The 16130-nt window shown below is 39.1% G+C and overlaps 1 pseudogene; it reads right to left on the bottom strand.

Moving 5' to 3' along the window:
• Positions 1–15132, bottom strand: part of LOC118008987 — a 33449-nt pseudogene extending 18317 nt beyond the window's left edge.
• Between the last annotated feature and the right edge of the window lie 998 nt (positions 15133–16130).

Genomic DNA, 16130 nt, shown 5'->3' with positions numbered 1-16130 from the left:
CCCTCTCCCTCCTCCCCTCTGCTCATGCTCTGTCTCTGTCTCTCTCTCAAATAAATAAATAAAATCTTTTAAAAAAAAGCGAGGAGGAATTTGAAATAATAATAAAAAAAAAAACAGTTCCCTTTATAAGAGCATCAAAAAGAATACTTGGAAATAAATTTAATAAAAGTATAAAACTTATACTCTAAAAACTACAAAATACTGTTGAAAGAAATTAAAGAAGACATAAGTACATAGAAAGACATCCAATACTCATGGATTGAAGATTTAATATTGCTAAGATGGATGACAATACTCCCCAACTGATCTACAGATTCAATGCAATCCCTATCAAAATCCCAGTTGGCTTTCTCTCAGAAATTGACAGTTCATATGGAAATGCAAGGGAATAAGAGTAATAAATAATCTTGAAAAAGAAGAACAAAGTTGGAGGACTCATACTTCCTGAGTTCATACTTACTGCAAAGTTATGGTAATCAAGACAGTGTGGTACTGGCATGAGAACAGATATATAGATCGATGGAATAAAATTGAGAATCCAGAAAAAAACTATTACATTGAAGGTCAATCGATTTTCAACAAGGGTACCGACACAATTAAATCAGGAAAAAAATAGAATAGTTTTATCAACAAATAGCACTAGGACAACTGGATATTCACATCCAAAAGGATGAAGGTAGACTCCTACATACATAAAATTCATAAATATGAATCACAGACCTAACTGTAAGAACTGAAATTATAAAAGTTTTAGAATAAAATAACAGAATAAGTCTTTGTGGCCTTGGGTTAGGTAAAACCTTCTCAGACATGATGCCAAAAGCGTAGCAACAGAAGAAAGAATAAGGTAGATTAGACTTCAACCAAAAAAGGACACCATGAGGAAAATGAAAATAAGTAGTGCCTGGGTGGCTCAGTCGTTAAGCGTCTGACTTTGGCTCAGGTCCTGATCCCAGGGCCCTGGGATCGAGCCCCGCATCGGGCTCCCTGCTCAGCGGGGAGCCTGCTTCTCCCTCTCCCTCTTCCTGCTGCTTCGCCTGCTTGTGCTCTCTCTCTCTCTCTGACAAATAAATAAAATCTTAAAAAAAAAGACAATGAAAAGAAAGCAGAATGGGAGAGAACATGTTCAAATAATCACACGTTGATAAGGGACTTGTATCCAGAACATATAAAAAAAATTCTTATAATAACAACTGCAAGATAAATAACCCAGTCGATATATGGGTGAAAGATTTGAACAGACATTTCTCCAAAGAAGATATACAAATGGCCAATAAGCACATGGAAAGACGCTCTACATCATTAGTATTAGGGAAATGCAAATCAAACCCACAATGAGATATCACTTCACTCCCACTAAGATAGCTATTATAAAAAGGATGGACAATAACAAGTGGTGACAAGAATGTGGAGAAATTGGAAGCCACAAAGTTGGGGAGGCGGGATGTAAAATAGTGCAAGCTCCTTTGGAAAACAGTTTGACAGTTCCTCTAGATGTTAAACATGGAGATACCATATGACCCAGCTATTCCACTCAAGAGAAATGAAAGCGTAAGTACTTCTACGCTACACAAATGTTCACAACAGCATAATTCACAATAGCCAAAAAGTGGAAACAACCCAAACATTCATCAACTGATAAATGGATAAATAACATGTGGTACACCCATATAAAGGAATATATTTAGCAATAGAAAGTGATGAAGTACCAGTACACACACAACATGAACGAACTTTGAAAACATTTGGTAAATAAAAAAAGACAGACTCAAAGACCGCATATTGTATGATTCCATTTATATGAAATATTCAGAACAGGCAAATTTATACTATAGGGACAGAAAGTAGATTAGTGATTGCCTAAGGCTAGGGAGAATTGGGGGATTGAGAGGGGGTGACTAAGGCATGAAGGGTGTTTTGGGGTTATTAAAATGGTCTAAACTTGTAGTCATGGTGCATAATTTTGTGAATATACTAAAAATCATTAAATTGTATACTATATATTTTTAAAAGATGTATTTATTAGAGATAGTGAGCATGAGCGAGTGTGTGGGTGGGAAGGAGAGGGAGACAGGCAGTTCCAAGCAGACTCTGCCCTCAGCACGGAGACTGACGCGGGGCTTGATCCCACGACCCTGAGATCACAATCCTGAGATCATGACCTGAGCTGAAATCAAGAGTCAGTTGCTCAAACGACTGAGCCACTCAGGCACCCCTAAATTGTACACTTTAAAGAGTGAATTGAGTGCATAGTATGCTATCATTTGTTTTAAAAGATTATAATTGTTTATATATATATATAAATGGAAGGATAAATAATAAAAATAAATGGTTATTTATATAGTGAGGGAAGGATAGCACAGACAGGACAGGGGTAGAAGCTAGATTTTTCTCTGAGAGCTCTTGTTTTATAGACTTAACTTTAGAACCATGTAAATATTTTATATTAGTTATAAAGCAAAGCTACATTGAAAATGCAATCTCCAAAAATTGCAATCAAGATTAAACAAATTAATCTATGTTTTGAGTTGCTGGCATAACCACACATGTGGAACCTTTCCAAGTGACTTTAAAACTCAGTGATAGACTATACATCCCTATTGAAATATACCTTAATAACAAAAAGACTTATGGAAAGGCCCCCCTACCCCAACAACAACAAAAACCCCAAACTGTTTTCAGTAATCATATTGTGGTTGTAGTCAAGTTTGTATTCTGAGACTGTTATTTGTACATGGTCTTATAAAGCAAATGAATAATTATGTGGATTTTAAGCATGGGGAAAAGGAGATGCAGATGTGAGACTGATGAGGGTAGTCCTGACTTTCAATTGGACATATGTGTTACATCTTTAAAACAACAACACATTTCAGGGCTCCTGGGTGGCTCAGTCGGTTAAGCGTCTGCCTTCGGCTCAGGTCATGATCCCGGGGTCCTGGGATGGAGCCCTGCATCGGCCTCCCTGCTCAGCGGGGAGTCTGATTCTCCTTTTCCCTCTGTGCCTCCCCTAGCTCATGCATGCGCTTTCTCTCTCTCTTTCTCTCTCAAATAAATAAAATCTTCAAACAGCAACAACAACAACAACAACATTTCTTAGCTCCACCCATTGTAAAGGTCTAGAAACCATGAACACCCACTAGCAATAAACACCCTACCAGATTGTGGCCTCTAAAATACCATTTCCCATTAAAAAGAACCAGGATTCCTTGGAGAAATGGCTGATTCCAGGTCTGCTGCAGGAAATGTTGAAGATGAGTCTGAAACAACTTGTCATTTAGAAGGGAAGGAAGTTATCAAATACTTAGAGCATTGTGTGAAAGCTAATCTGAAGAGATTCCCACTGGCTAAAGATAGGACAATTTGAGCATCAGTAAAGATAATAATTGAAATGGATTTAGCACATCAAATATATTTAAATTCATGAGTTTATAATAATTCTGAAAAAAACCCTTCTCACTGTTAGTCTTCGATGGGTGTGGGAGAATTCATTATTTTGAAAATTAGTAAATAAAGAATTAAGCATTAATCCTGACTTTTCTCTATGAACTGTATTTCAGGGAAACCAAATGCATTTGAAGGGAATTTTCTCTTTATAGAAGCATTTCAGCCAATGAATAAATGCTAGAATAACACTATTTTGTAAACCCTAATTAATGTGTCTAGGTAATGATAGTCAACAGTTGCTAACAGCACAAAAAGCAACCGGAACTTTCATACGTTGTTGCTGGACAGGTAAACTGGTAAACCACTTTGAAGAATTGTTTGGTGGTTTCTTTTAAGCAATCATTTTCATTCCTAAGTATTCACCCAGAAGAATGAAAATGCCTGCAAGACAATGTTTATAGCAGCCTTATTCATGATAGCCCCAGGCTCAGTGGTTGGAGGGGAACTAACCGTAAAGACTCATGAGAAAACTTTCTGGGGTTATGGAAATTATCTTTTTTTGGGAGTAAGCTAGATGGGTGTACGTAATTGTTAAAACTAATTGAACTGAACAGTTAAGATTTGTGCATTTTATCTTAATTATACTCTAATGAAAAAGAAAGACCAGATTTTATGTGCCTCCTGATGAATGTACACAACGCTCACATATAAACTATTCTTGCCAAAACCACTGAACCTGAATCTGATTGTGCTCGATTTATGTATCCATTTACAGGAAATAGAGGGAACAAAGAACCATATTTAATAACATCTTGGGGATGTGATCAGCAAAACCCAGACTATGGGGAACTTTATTGCGGTATGGTCCTTAGATCCAGGCAAGGGGCCCCTGCTCTGACCCTCCTCTAGCTGTACTGCCCCAGATGGGGTGAGAAGCCCATGGGCTTCTCAGGGGACACACCTTACCTAAAGTTAATGTCTTCCCTTCCAGACTATGTTTTGGGCTTCCCAGTCTATGCCAACTATGCCTGCTTTCAGGACTTGCATGGGCCTGTTCTTTGGTTTACCTTCCCAAGTTTGGACTGTGCAGCCAGTGGTGGGTGTTTGCAGAGGGTGTAGATTGAGCTTGGACATGTGGGTGGGGGTGTCCTTGAGAAGGTGATGGAGCCAGGCAGGGGTGGAAAGAGAATGGGCCAGCCTGTGGGTCATGTGCCAGTTCTGTGCAAACACAATCCAGTGAGGAACTTTAAGAGTCTGAGGATTCTGAATTTTAACTTGGCCTTCCAAGTCATTAAGAGGGTTTATTTGTCAAGACAGGACTGCAGAGCATATTAAACTGTTAGCTGGAGTGATAGCATTTAAGTATTTAGATGCATGGTATTTGGGACTCTATTTGTACTGTTGTTCCAGGTCTGTAAATGTTAGGGTCAGGTCTACTTTCAAAACTCCTAAGCTCAAACAACCCAATCACTTACCCAAGCAAATTGGGAGAGTGAAGGGGGGTGGTAGAGAGAGATAGAGAAATAAAGAGAGGGATGGAGGAAGGAAGGGAGAAAGACCTATAGCTTGGGAAATATATGAATGAATTGTAATGTATGGACCTCAATCTAACTGTAAAACAATGTATAAGAGTAAAAAAATTGAACACTGATTGGATATAATTGATTTCATAAATGAATTGTTAGGAGTTTTTTTTAGGTATGACAATGGCATTGAGATTGTTTCAGAATCATCCTTATCTGTTAGAGGTATATATTAAACTATTTACAGATAAAATGTTTTGGATTTACCTCAAAAATTGGGTCAAGTGAGGGAGTGGGTGAGAATATAGATGAAATAAGATTGGATATGAGTTAAAGCTAAGAAGAGGGGTACATAGGAATTCATACTATTCTCTCATTTTTGCATAAGCTTGAAACTCACTTGAAATTCCACAGAAATTTCCATGAACTTTTAAAAAATATTGTTTCTATGTGTACTTATACATAACTTATATAAATAGCATTACAAAGAACATGATGCTTTGTAACAAGCTCTTTTCATTCAAAAGTACATTTAGACTCTTATATAAAATTTTAAGTTAGTTCCAGTTTTTAACCAATATTATAATGAGCATTCTTACACATGCATCTTTTCTGGTCTATCTGATGATCACCTTTGGATATATTCCTAGAAATATCACTGCTGATTCAAAAGTATTCATATTTAACGTTTTGATACATGTTGCCAAACTGTACTTCAGAAGGGCTAAATCTATTTATACTCGGACAGAGCCCTATCTCATATCTCATATCTCTGCTAACACCAACCTTTGTAAACCTGGCTAATCCAATGAAAACACATTATCTCATTGTTGGGATTATTTGTATTTCTTAACTAGCAAGAATAAAAATATTTTCACATGCTTATTTGGGGTGTGTGTGTATGTGTGATTTGCTTGTTTGTGGTATTTACCAGGTGTGTTTGATAGGGTGTTAAACCTTTTCATTGACATGTAAGAACTCTTTGTATATTAATGGCATATAGTTTTGTCATGTATTTTGCAAATATTTTCTCTTGGCTTGTTGTTGTTTCAACTTTAATTACAATGTGTGCATGTGTGTGTGTGTTTGTGTGTGTGGAAGGGAGTGGGTGGGTAGGGTTTTTTTCCATGCAGTAATCTTTAATTTTGTGTACTATTAAACCTTAATAGTATTGGGCTTTGGAGTCATGTTTAAGAAGCTCCTCTTCAGGGCGCCTGGGTGGCTCAGTCGGTTGAGCGACTGCCTTCGGCTCAGGTCATGATCCTGGAGTCCCGGGATCGAGTCCCGCATCGGGCTCCCTGCTCGGCGGGGAGTCTGCTTCTCCCTCTGACCCTCCTACCTCTCATGCTCTGTCTCTCATTCTCTCTCTCTCAAATAAATAAATAAAATCTTAAAAAAAAAAAAAAGAAGCTCCTCTTCACACAAGGCTATCTACACTTGTTTTTTTTTTAAAAACATTATGCATCTTGGGCATCCCCTTTTGTCAATGTACATCTACCTCATTCTTTTTAACATTTGCATTGTAATGAATTGTATAGATCAGTTTTTCTCAGTCTTTTTTCTATTATCGTCCCAAGAAGCCTGTTTAGACATTTCTTTTCTTTTCTTTTTTTTTTAAAAGATTTTATTTATTTGACAGAGAGAGACACAGCGAGAGAGGGAACACAAGCAGGGGGAGTGGGAGAGGGAGAAGCAGGCTTCCCGCGGAGCAGGGAGCCCGATGCGGGGCTCGATCCCGGGACCCTGGGATCATGACCTGAGCTGAAGGTAAACGCCTAACGACTGAGCCACCCAGGCGCCCTAGACCTTTTTTTTCTTAATCATCCCTTCCATGAAACTTCAATACTACATATAAACTGTGTATCTATGTACTTTGTGCATATTTGTGCTTTATATGTAAAAAATAAGGGTTTTTTATCTCCCCACCCCCACCGCCCCTCCAAGAACCAATTTTCACCTCCTTGGTTGTGATATTGCCTCTTTGAGGTTGCACGGTACAGATTTTCCATAACTTAATTGTTCCACACGTGTATACTATTTTTGATATTCCAGTGCTCTATTATCATACGTATCTTTACACATATATTTTGTTTCTCTAGGATAAATTCCTAGAATTGAAAAGCTGTGTCAAAAGGTATTAATATTTAAAAATTTAGCAGATATTGCTAAAGATTGTATCAATTTTACACCAACCAATATATACTGAGAATCAATTTGGCTTCAATTTTCACATTTAAGTCATGAATCCATTTGGGTTAGAGATCTGATTATTTTTCCCCCCAAATCTGGCTCATCGACCTTAAAATATTAAATACTTTATTGAATTAACCATGTCTTGATCTACCATATATTAAATATGGAAAATGTATTAAATATGTATACTCAGGCTTTAGATTCTGTTCTATGACTGCTTAGTCATACTCTATTACCACCCGATGTTTATTATTCTTGCTTTGAAATAGTTTCAGTATCTGATTATATTCCCTTTTCTTTTTCTTTTTTTAAAGATTTTATTCATTTTTGACAGAGAGAGTGTACAAGCAGGGGAAGCAGCAGGCAGAGGGAGAGGGAGAAGCAGACTCCCGCTGAGCAGGGAGCCCGATGCGGGGCTTGACCCTAGGACCCCCGGATCACGCCCTGAGCCGAAGGCAGACATTTAACCGTCTGAGCCACCCAGGTGCCTCCCCCCTATTTTTCTTGGTATTTTAATGTTTTTTTTTTTTCCTCTCCATGAGTAATTCTGCCTAGTTCCAAAACAGGCAAACAACAACAAAAAGCTCTTAAAATACGATTGGGATTAAGATTGGGATTGTACTAAACTTGTGGATTTAGTGAGAACTGTGGAATACATTACAGAGTACATTCTAGAGTAACAAATTTAAAATAAGGCATAGAGGGGCCCCTGGGTGGCTCAGTCAGTTAAGTGTCTGCCTTCGGATCAGGTTGTGATCCCAAAATCCTGGGATCCGAGCCCCACATTGGGCTCCGTGCTCAATGGGAAGCCTGCTTCTCCCTCTCCCTCTGCCTGCCGGTCCCCCTGCTCATGCTCTCTGTCAAATAAATAAATCAAACCTTAAAAAAAAATAAAGGCATAGAAGAAACAGAAATAATGTTGGCTTAATGAAGTACACCTGTATTACGTTGTTTCGAGTAGTAAATGGCAGAAGTCCAGATAAAACCCAAGTTTAAGCATTAAAGAGAGTTTATTGGCTCATTGAACTGAAAAATCCAGTGGTCAAACTAGTCTTGAGGCATATCTGGACCGCTGGGCTAAATAACATCATCAGGATTTGGTTTCTATCTTCCAGGTTGGCCTTTTTAGCTTTAATTTTACACAAGCCTCCATGTGGTGGCAAAGGTGGCCTATCTGCTCCATGCTTACATGGTCGTTAGCTCCTGCAATGTCAGAGAAAGTCTTTTTTCTTATAGTGCAAGTGAAAGTATCAGTGATGGTTCTCATTGGCCAGATCTGGGATCAAGTATAGGAGTGGGGGCTGGGTGGCGATTTGGGAATCAACCCCACTTGAACCACACAAGCTACAGTTGGGGAGGAGTGGTTTCTTGAAGGGATGTGGAGTAACAAAAAATGCAGGAGTTAGGGCGCCTGGGTGGCTCAGTTGGTTAAGCGACTGCCTTCAGCTCAGGTCATGATCCTGGAGTCCTAGGATCAAGTCCCACATCGGGCTCTCTGCTCGGCAGGGAGTCTGCTTCTCCCTCTGACCCTCCTCCCTCTCATGCTCTCTCTCATTCTCTCTCTCGCAAATAAATAAAAAATCTTAAAAAAAAATGCAGGAATTATGTCCTATAATACCTATATACTTATAAAAAGAGGATTTTCATGAAGCATTAAGAAATATTACTAAGTTAAAGTTCTAATACTATTTTTCAGTATTTCAAAATTACTTTGGGGTCATAAGGGTAAAAAGAAATGAGGTGACCAAGTAGGGAAAATTAAAATATTATCTTTGTTATTGAGTAATACTTGTTAGAATTATAATGGTGATTCTTGACAAATGACAAGACATGTTCTCATTACTGTTTAGATCCTCTAAAATCTTGCTTTATGAATTTATCCTTTTTTGCAACCTAATCCTTTCCTCTTCTAGTTTTCCCCCCTGCTCCTAAGTAACTCCATTCCCTTCCTCCCTCAGCAAATCAAAAGTCTCTTAATTCTAGTGGTCTTTTATGCTCCTCTTCTCTTATTCATTGGTCAGCTGTAAAGAAATTGTTTAGTTGAAAGTCATCAGTGATTTCCTTAATCACTGATCTAATGGTCTTACATCCTCTTTCTTGATGGCCCACTGTCTCTGTAGTATTTGACAATACTGATTGACCTCTCTTTCTTGAAACATGGATTTTTAGTTTCTATGTAACTTACTCTCCTGATGCTTCTCTTAGTTTTCTAATGATTTCTTCTCTGTTTACTTTGTTGGTTCTTCTTTACCTTCTTTACATTTGGGTGATTGTCAAGGTTCTGGCTTCAAACTGTTTCTCTATTCACTATCTTGGCAGTCTCAACCACTTCTCTACTTTCAGAAGAAACGTATGCACCTTTAACTTAGATGCTTTTGACCAGTTCCTCCCAACATCTGCATGATCCAATCTTAACTATCCATTATCAAGCCCAGCATAACTTCTCTTAAAAAATTCTTTCTCTTGGGGCTCCTGGGTGGCTCAGTTGTTAAGTGTCTGCCTTCGGCTCAGGTCATGATCCCAGGGTCCTGGGATCGAGCCCCACATCGAGCCCCACATCGAGCCCCACATCCAGCCCCACATCCAGCCCCACATCGAGCCCCGCATCCGGCTCCCTGCTCGGCGGGGAGCCTGCTTCTCCCTCTCCCACTCCCCCTGCTTGTGTTCCTGCTGTCGCTGTCTCTCTCTATCAAATAAATAAATAAAATCTTAAAAAAAAATTCTTTCTCTTCTGAATTCCATGGTACCTTTATTTTAATGGTACTAATTTCAAACAGATTAGGTTATATATAAGACTTGACTTACTTTCTAGCCTATAAACTTCTTTGAGAACATTTTCTAATTCAACCCTGTGCCTTGTGTACTGTGAAGCACACGCTGTATTTATTCATTTGTTTATTCAACATACATTCTGCACCTACCATTTATTGTGCTAGGTGCTGGGTAAGTGGTGAAAAAAACGTGTGTGGTTTCTGCCCTCATAGAATGTATAGTCTTAAGAAATAAATACATATTGTGATATATGTTTAATAAAACTTTGAGAGAATGAATCTTACATCTTTTTTTTTTTTAAATTTATTTATTTGACAGAGACACAGCGAGAGAGGGAACACAAGCAGGGGGAATGGGAGAGGGAGAAGCAGGCTTTCCATGGAGCAGGGAGCCCGATGTGGGGCTCGATCCCGGGACCCTGGGATCATGACCTGAGCTGAAGGCAGACGCTTAATGAGTGAGCCACCCAGGTGCCCCAAATCTTACATCTTTAACTTCTGTTTCATCCTCTCTTCCCAAACTCCTGTCTTACATTTCCTGAACCCTTTTGCCTTGATAAATTACACAGATTTCTCAAAACTCAACATCTTTTTTTATTAATTCTTTTATTAATTTTGTTTTATGTTAGTCATCATACATTATATCATTAGTTTTTGATGTAGTGTTCCATGATTCATTGTTTGAATATAACACCCAGTGCTCCATGCAATACGTGCCCTCCTTAATGCCCATCACTGGGCTATTCCATCCCCCCATCCCTCCTCCCCTCTAAAACCCTCAGTTTGTTTCTCAGAATCCATAGTCTCTCATGGTTTGTCTCCCCCTCTGATTTCCCCTCCTTCATTTTTCCCTTCCTACTATCTTCCTCTTCTTTTTTTTTTTTTTTAACATATAATGTATATTTTATTTCAGTGGTACAGGTCTGTGGTTCAACAGTCTTACACAATTCACAGCACTCACCATAGCACATACCCTCCCCAATGTCCATCACCCAGCCACCCCATCCCTCCCACCCCCCACCACTCTAGCAACCCTCAGTTTGTCAAAACTCAACGTCTTAATCTGATTTGTGTGCTGTGGACACCTATGACTGAGATCTTTGTCCTGTGTTCAAAAAACTCACAGTCAAGCACCTTCTCTCCAAACCTTCTACTGATTTTAATATTTATCTTAATGTTCCCACCTCCTCCTCATTACCTAGGGGAAATCCTGGTATTCTCTTTGATTCCTTCTTCTTTCTTCATACTTAGTTCTCTTCATTCAAACACTTATTATTCTTCTTTACGCCCTTTTATCTATAGCTGAGGTTGAAAATTAGTGACCCATGGACTGTATCTAGCCAGCAGAGGTTTTGTTTGTTCTGTATAATATTCTTAAAAATATCATGTTCTTGGGTTTCTCATGAAAAATTAGAAAATTGGCAACATTGGGTCCTCACTCATGCAAAAATTGGCTGGAGTTTTAAATGGGACATCTAAACTACCACTCTAATCTCTAACACTCCTTATTTTTCTCACATCAAATTCATTTACTAATTTATGAAACCTTCTTGATCCTTAATTTAGGCATTTGAGTTTGCAATCTCTGGCATATGTGATCACAGGATGTTAGTACAAGAAGAGATATTAAGAGATCATCGTGTCTGACAGTCTCCTTTCTTTTTTTTTTTAAACATTTTTTTAAAGGTTTTATTTATTTGTCAGAGAGAGAGAGAGAGAGAACACAAGCAGGGGGAGCGGCAGACAGAGGGAGAGGGAGAAGCAGGCTCCCCGCTGAGCAGGGAGCCTGATGTGGGACTCGATCCTAGGACCCTGGGATCATGACCTAGCCGAAGGCAGACACTTAACCAACTAAGCCACCCAGGCGTCCCTGACAGTCTCCTTTCTAAGAGATAAAAAAATTGAGGTCCAAATAACTTACATTACCTGGCCAATTTTACACAGTTAATGTGTAACAGGATTCTATTATTTGTCATTAGACCTGTTCCTCACCTAGTGTCCCTCATATTCCCCATCCAGGGCCCTGACATAGAATTTTCAGGTTCAAGTCTCTGTGCTTAAAACTCTTGCTTTATTAGGCCCTGAGGTCTGAGTTCTTTATCAGGTAAACTATGCCCTAATTCTTAAAAATGAAAAAATCTGTCCCAACCTTTCTGGTCTTATTCTTCTAGTGCTTACCTACATATATCTCACTTTTCTGGGGTGTGTGTGTGTTACCCAAAACATACCCTATGCATTCCAACCTTTTTGATTTTGTTTAGTGCTATTCTCTCCACCTAGAATATCTTTCCCCAAACTCTGCCTGACATAACTTTTTCCATCCTTTAAAAGTCTATTTGAATGCTATCTCCCCCATAAAGTGTAGTAGTTAAGAAGGTGGTTTGCATGGAACAGATTTGGTTTGAAGTCCTGGCTCTGTCCTTTACCAGCCATGTGACCCTGGACAATTAATCGAATCTCTGTAAATCTGTTTCCTCTTCTGTAAAAGGGGAGTATCATCCCCTTTTAACAAATGGTTAAACATGATCCCACTGGTTGAAAGTATTTCTATATACTGCAGGAATCCCATCTCACTTTTTACTTCAAACAGTGCCTCGATTTATAGTCATTCATATTGGTTATTTTATTACTCATCATCGCTAATTATTAATCTTACTAGTTAGTCATTATATATTGTAAACCTGCTATTATATATTATAGTTATTCTTTCATAATAGATGAGGGCAGGGACTTTGTCTTACATGTGTTTCTATTTCTCACAGTACTTAATGAGAGCTTGTAAGTACTGAGTTAATAAAGAGGAGTATAACCTTTCTGAAATGTTCCTAAATTCTATAAAAACAATACATACAAATAAAAAAATAGTAATAGATGAATCTCATATTATTCCCTTATTAGAACCTTGGGGGGGATTTTTCTCAGCTTTCTATACCAAATTATACTTCTCTTAAGCAACTTAAAAAAAACCTCTTACAGACCATGTGAAACTTAGAACTATGTTTTCCTTTTGTTTTAGTTGCTAGGAATATCAGAGACTAATTTGTGGTGGCACCCCTCTAGCAATTACAAATGAACTTTTGGCATGATTTTTTGGGGTATTAACACATGCTTGCCTTTATTTTGTTTGATTTTGCTTGTTTTCCAATTACCTTTTGCCTCTTCTGATCATTTTCTCCTACTATAGAATATATCTCTTTCTTAGCACGCTCAATCTTTTGTGAGATTGGTGGGGCATTGATAAATAATATGCATCTATAAAATACATTTAAAAAACAGTTCTTACAGCTTATTAAAGCATCTAATTTCTTTGGATCTCCTACTTCACAGAGAGTTATAATCAAGTTCAAGGTGATCAGGAGAGAACTTCCCCAACTGCCTGCCTTACTTATAAAGTTATTCACATTTTTAAAAGAACAACATTGTATATGTCCTTATAAAATATACATCATGTGGGGGCACCTGGGTGGCTCAGTCTTTAAGCATCTGACTTGGCTCAGGTCATGATCCCAGGGTCCTGGGATCCAGCCCCACATGGGCTCCCTGCTTGCAGGGAAGCCTGCTTCTCCCTCTCCTGCTCCCCCTGCTTGTGTTCCTGCTCTCTCTCTCTCTCTCTCTCTCTGTCAAATAAATAAATAAAATCTTTAAAAAAATATACATCATGTATAATACAGATAAGCAGAAAGCAGAATACCTAAAAAACAAAAAAACCCATCATGTGGTTAAGAACCTACATATGCTGCTTTCATACCTCACTTTTCTCTTGTAACAATGTATTTTACACATCTTTCCTTATCACTGAATAGTCTTCTAAGTAATTTTTGATGGTTCAAAGCATCCCACTGATTGTGTATAAGGGTAGTCAATCAGACTGCAACTCCACATTCCCTTCCTATAAAACCTGAAGATGCTCTTACTGAAACTAATATAAGTGAACTTCTCTTATCTGCAGCCATGTTATCCATGTCTAAGAAGTATGGGTATAATATATTCCACCAGTCTTTCATTGGTGGACAAGCTGAAATGAACTCCATCCAGCTTAATATATGTGTGCAATTTTGACTATTTCCTTTTGAGAACTTCCTAGAAGTATACTTGCTTAGTCAAAGTGTATACACTTTTTTTTTTAAACAAGTAGCTTAAGTATTTTATTTGTTTGCAACTAAGCTTGTTAACACTATATAATGAAAATGTACAAAGAATAATGTTGCAGTTTTTGGTTAGATTTAAGTCAAAGACATTCATTAATAAGGAATCTTCGAATATGAATATTCCAGAATTTCTCTAAGCCATCTGATCAGAACAACTGTCTCTGAATATTACTTTACTTTGGAAGGTACTGGCATACACTTGAATTAAGCTCAGAATTTTTCAAAATAAGCCCTAATTAATAAAACTATTCTATATTCAAACTAAAACAATTTTAATAGAACTTTCCTTTCCAGAAACAATAATAAGGGAAACAAGGCATTTTGTAAAATGTGGTCCTGAACAAGTCACAGTAAAAAAACTTAACTTCCACCTCCTCAAAACAGAGGCTACTTTCTGTTCCACAGCCTTGGAAACAAGGTGAAGAACAATCTGTAAGCAACTTTGGGCAGGGGGTTGCCAAAACAAAGCTCAAGCAGTTGAACATGGGCACTTCTTAAAGAGAATTTGGGGGAGCCTGACCACAGGGATCCAAATTCTGTTTTTAATAACCGATACAAAGGCAAAGTGGCTCCTCCCAAATAGCAGTGCTACCAGGGACTGGCCCAGCCCCACGCTTACCTGTGTTGTGCTCCCAAGCTCCCAACCAGCTGGGCTGGTCCTTCTTCATCCAGGAGGAATCTGGAGAACTAGGTGCTGTGAGTGCTGAGGAATGAGGCTGACTTTCCGAAGTACAAGCTTCACTCTGGTTAAGAACGACTTCTAAATGTCTCCACCTCTGATAACGACTATAGTCTTGCTTTATGTTCTGAAAACTTTGTTGCGGTGTTGGAAGGCGCCGCTCGCTGCCGGCGGGGCGGGCTGCTGCAGAGTCGGCGGTGGGGTCTGCGAGTGGAGAAGCAGCGGCGGCTCGGCGTCCGGGGGCCTGAGGCCCGGAGTGGGGCCGGGCAGAGGGGCGCAGCGCCGCCGCTTCGGGGATCCAGGGCTCAGCAGCGCCGCCTCGAACTCCACGGGCCGCTTCAACGTCGCCCCGCACGCCATGCGGCTGAGGGGCCAGGGACCCGGAGCGGACGCGGAGGTAACTGCGGCCCAACCTCCGGCTCCTCAGCGGAGCTCGCAAGCCTAGTCGGCTCCAGTGGCGCCTCCAGCACCCGGCGCAAAGTGCGTACACATTTTAGGGATTTGTAGTTCCAAAGTGCCCGGAGGGGAGAGGAGTACCAGTTTCTTTTCCCACCTGCAGTGTGTTTAGCTGAACCCTTGCCCAACACATATATTATCTGCTTTTTAATCTTTGCAATTTTTTTTTTTTAAAGATTCCATTTATTCATTTGACAGAGAGAGAGCGAGAGAGGGAACACAAGCAGGGGGAGTGGGAGAGGGAGAAGCAGGCTTCCCTCCGATCAGGGAGCCCGATGTGGGGCTCGATCCCAGGACCCTGGGATCATGACCTGAGCCGAAGGCAGACACCCAACAACTGAGCCACCCAGGCGCCCCTAATCTTTGCAAATTTAATAGGTATTTAATATTCCATTTATATTACTACTAATGTGGCTGAGCATACCTATTATTGGCCATATATATATATATATATATATATATATATATATATATACACACACACACATACATATCTTTATTACTCTTGCCAACTTGTAATAGTTTTAAAATTACTAACATCCATAATCCACCTTGACATCCTCCTACCCAGTTCCACCTCCCAAACTAATTTATGTACGTGATATGTGGATCTTATCTCCTCTATTTCTTCAGGGAATTATTCAATCAGTTATTCTCTTTCTTGGCAGTATCTTTAACCCCTGACTACTAGTTTTTCCTCTTGTACTAATAAAATCACTAAGTGTCCTCTTCTTCAGGAAAGACCCCAACTTTGTTCTTTTATTTGCCATCCTTCTCTGGCTACTGACCTTTCTCTTTTCCTTTACAGCCAAACTTCTTGAAAGAATTGTGTTCATGCGCTGTGTCCATTCATCTCTGTCTCTTCAATTCACTACAAGCAGATTTACATTAAAGTCTTCAATGCCTTCTTTGTTGCTAAGATTTTAACAACAATTGCATCATATATATATGATTTAAAGCCGGATACGAGATGATT

Source organism: Mirounga leonina, unplaced genomic scaffold (genome assembly GCF_011800145.1).
Source record: "Mirounga leonina isolate KUSES-001 unplaced genomic scaffold, KU_Mleo_1.0 Mir_126, whole genome shotgun sequence".
NCBI classification, from domain to species: domain Eukaryota; kingdom Metazoa; phylum Chordata; class Mammalia; order Carnivora; family Phocidae; genus Mirounga; species Mirounga leonina.
This window is presented reverse-complemented; position numbering and strand designations above follow the sequence as displayed.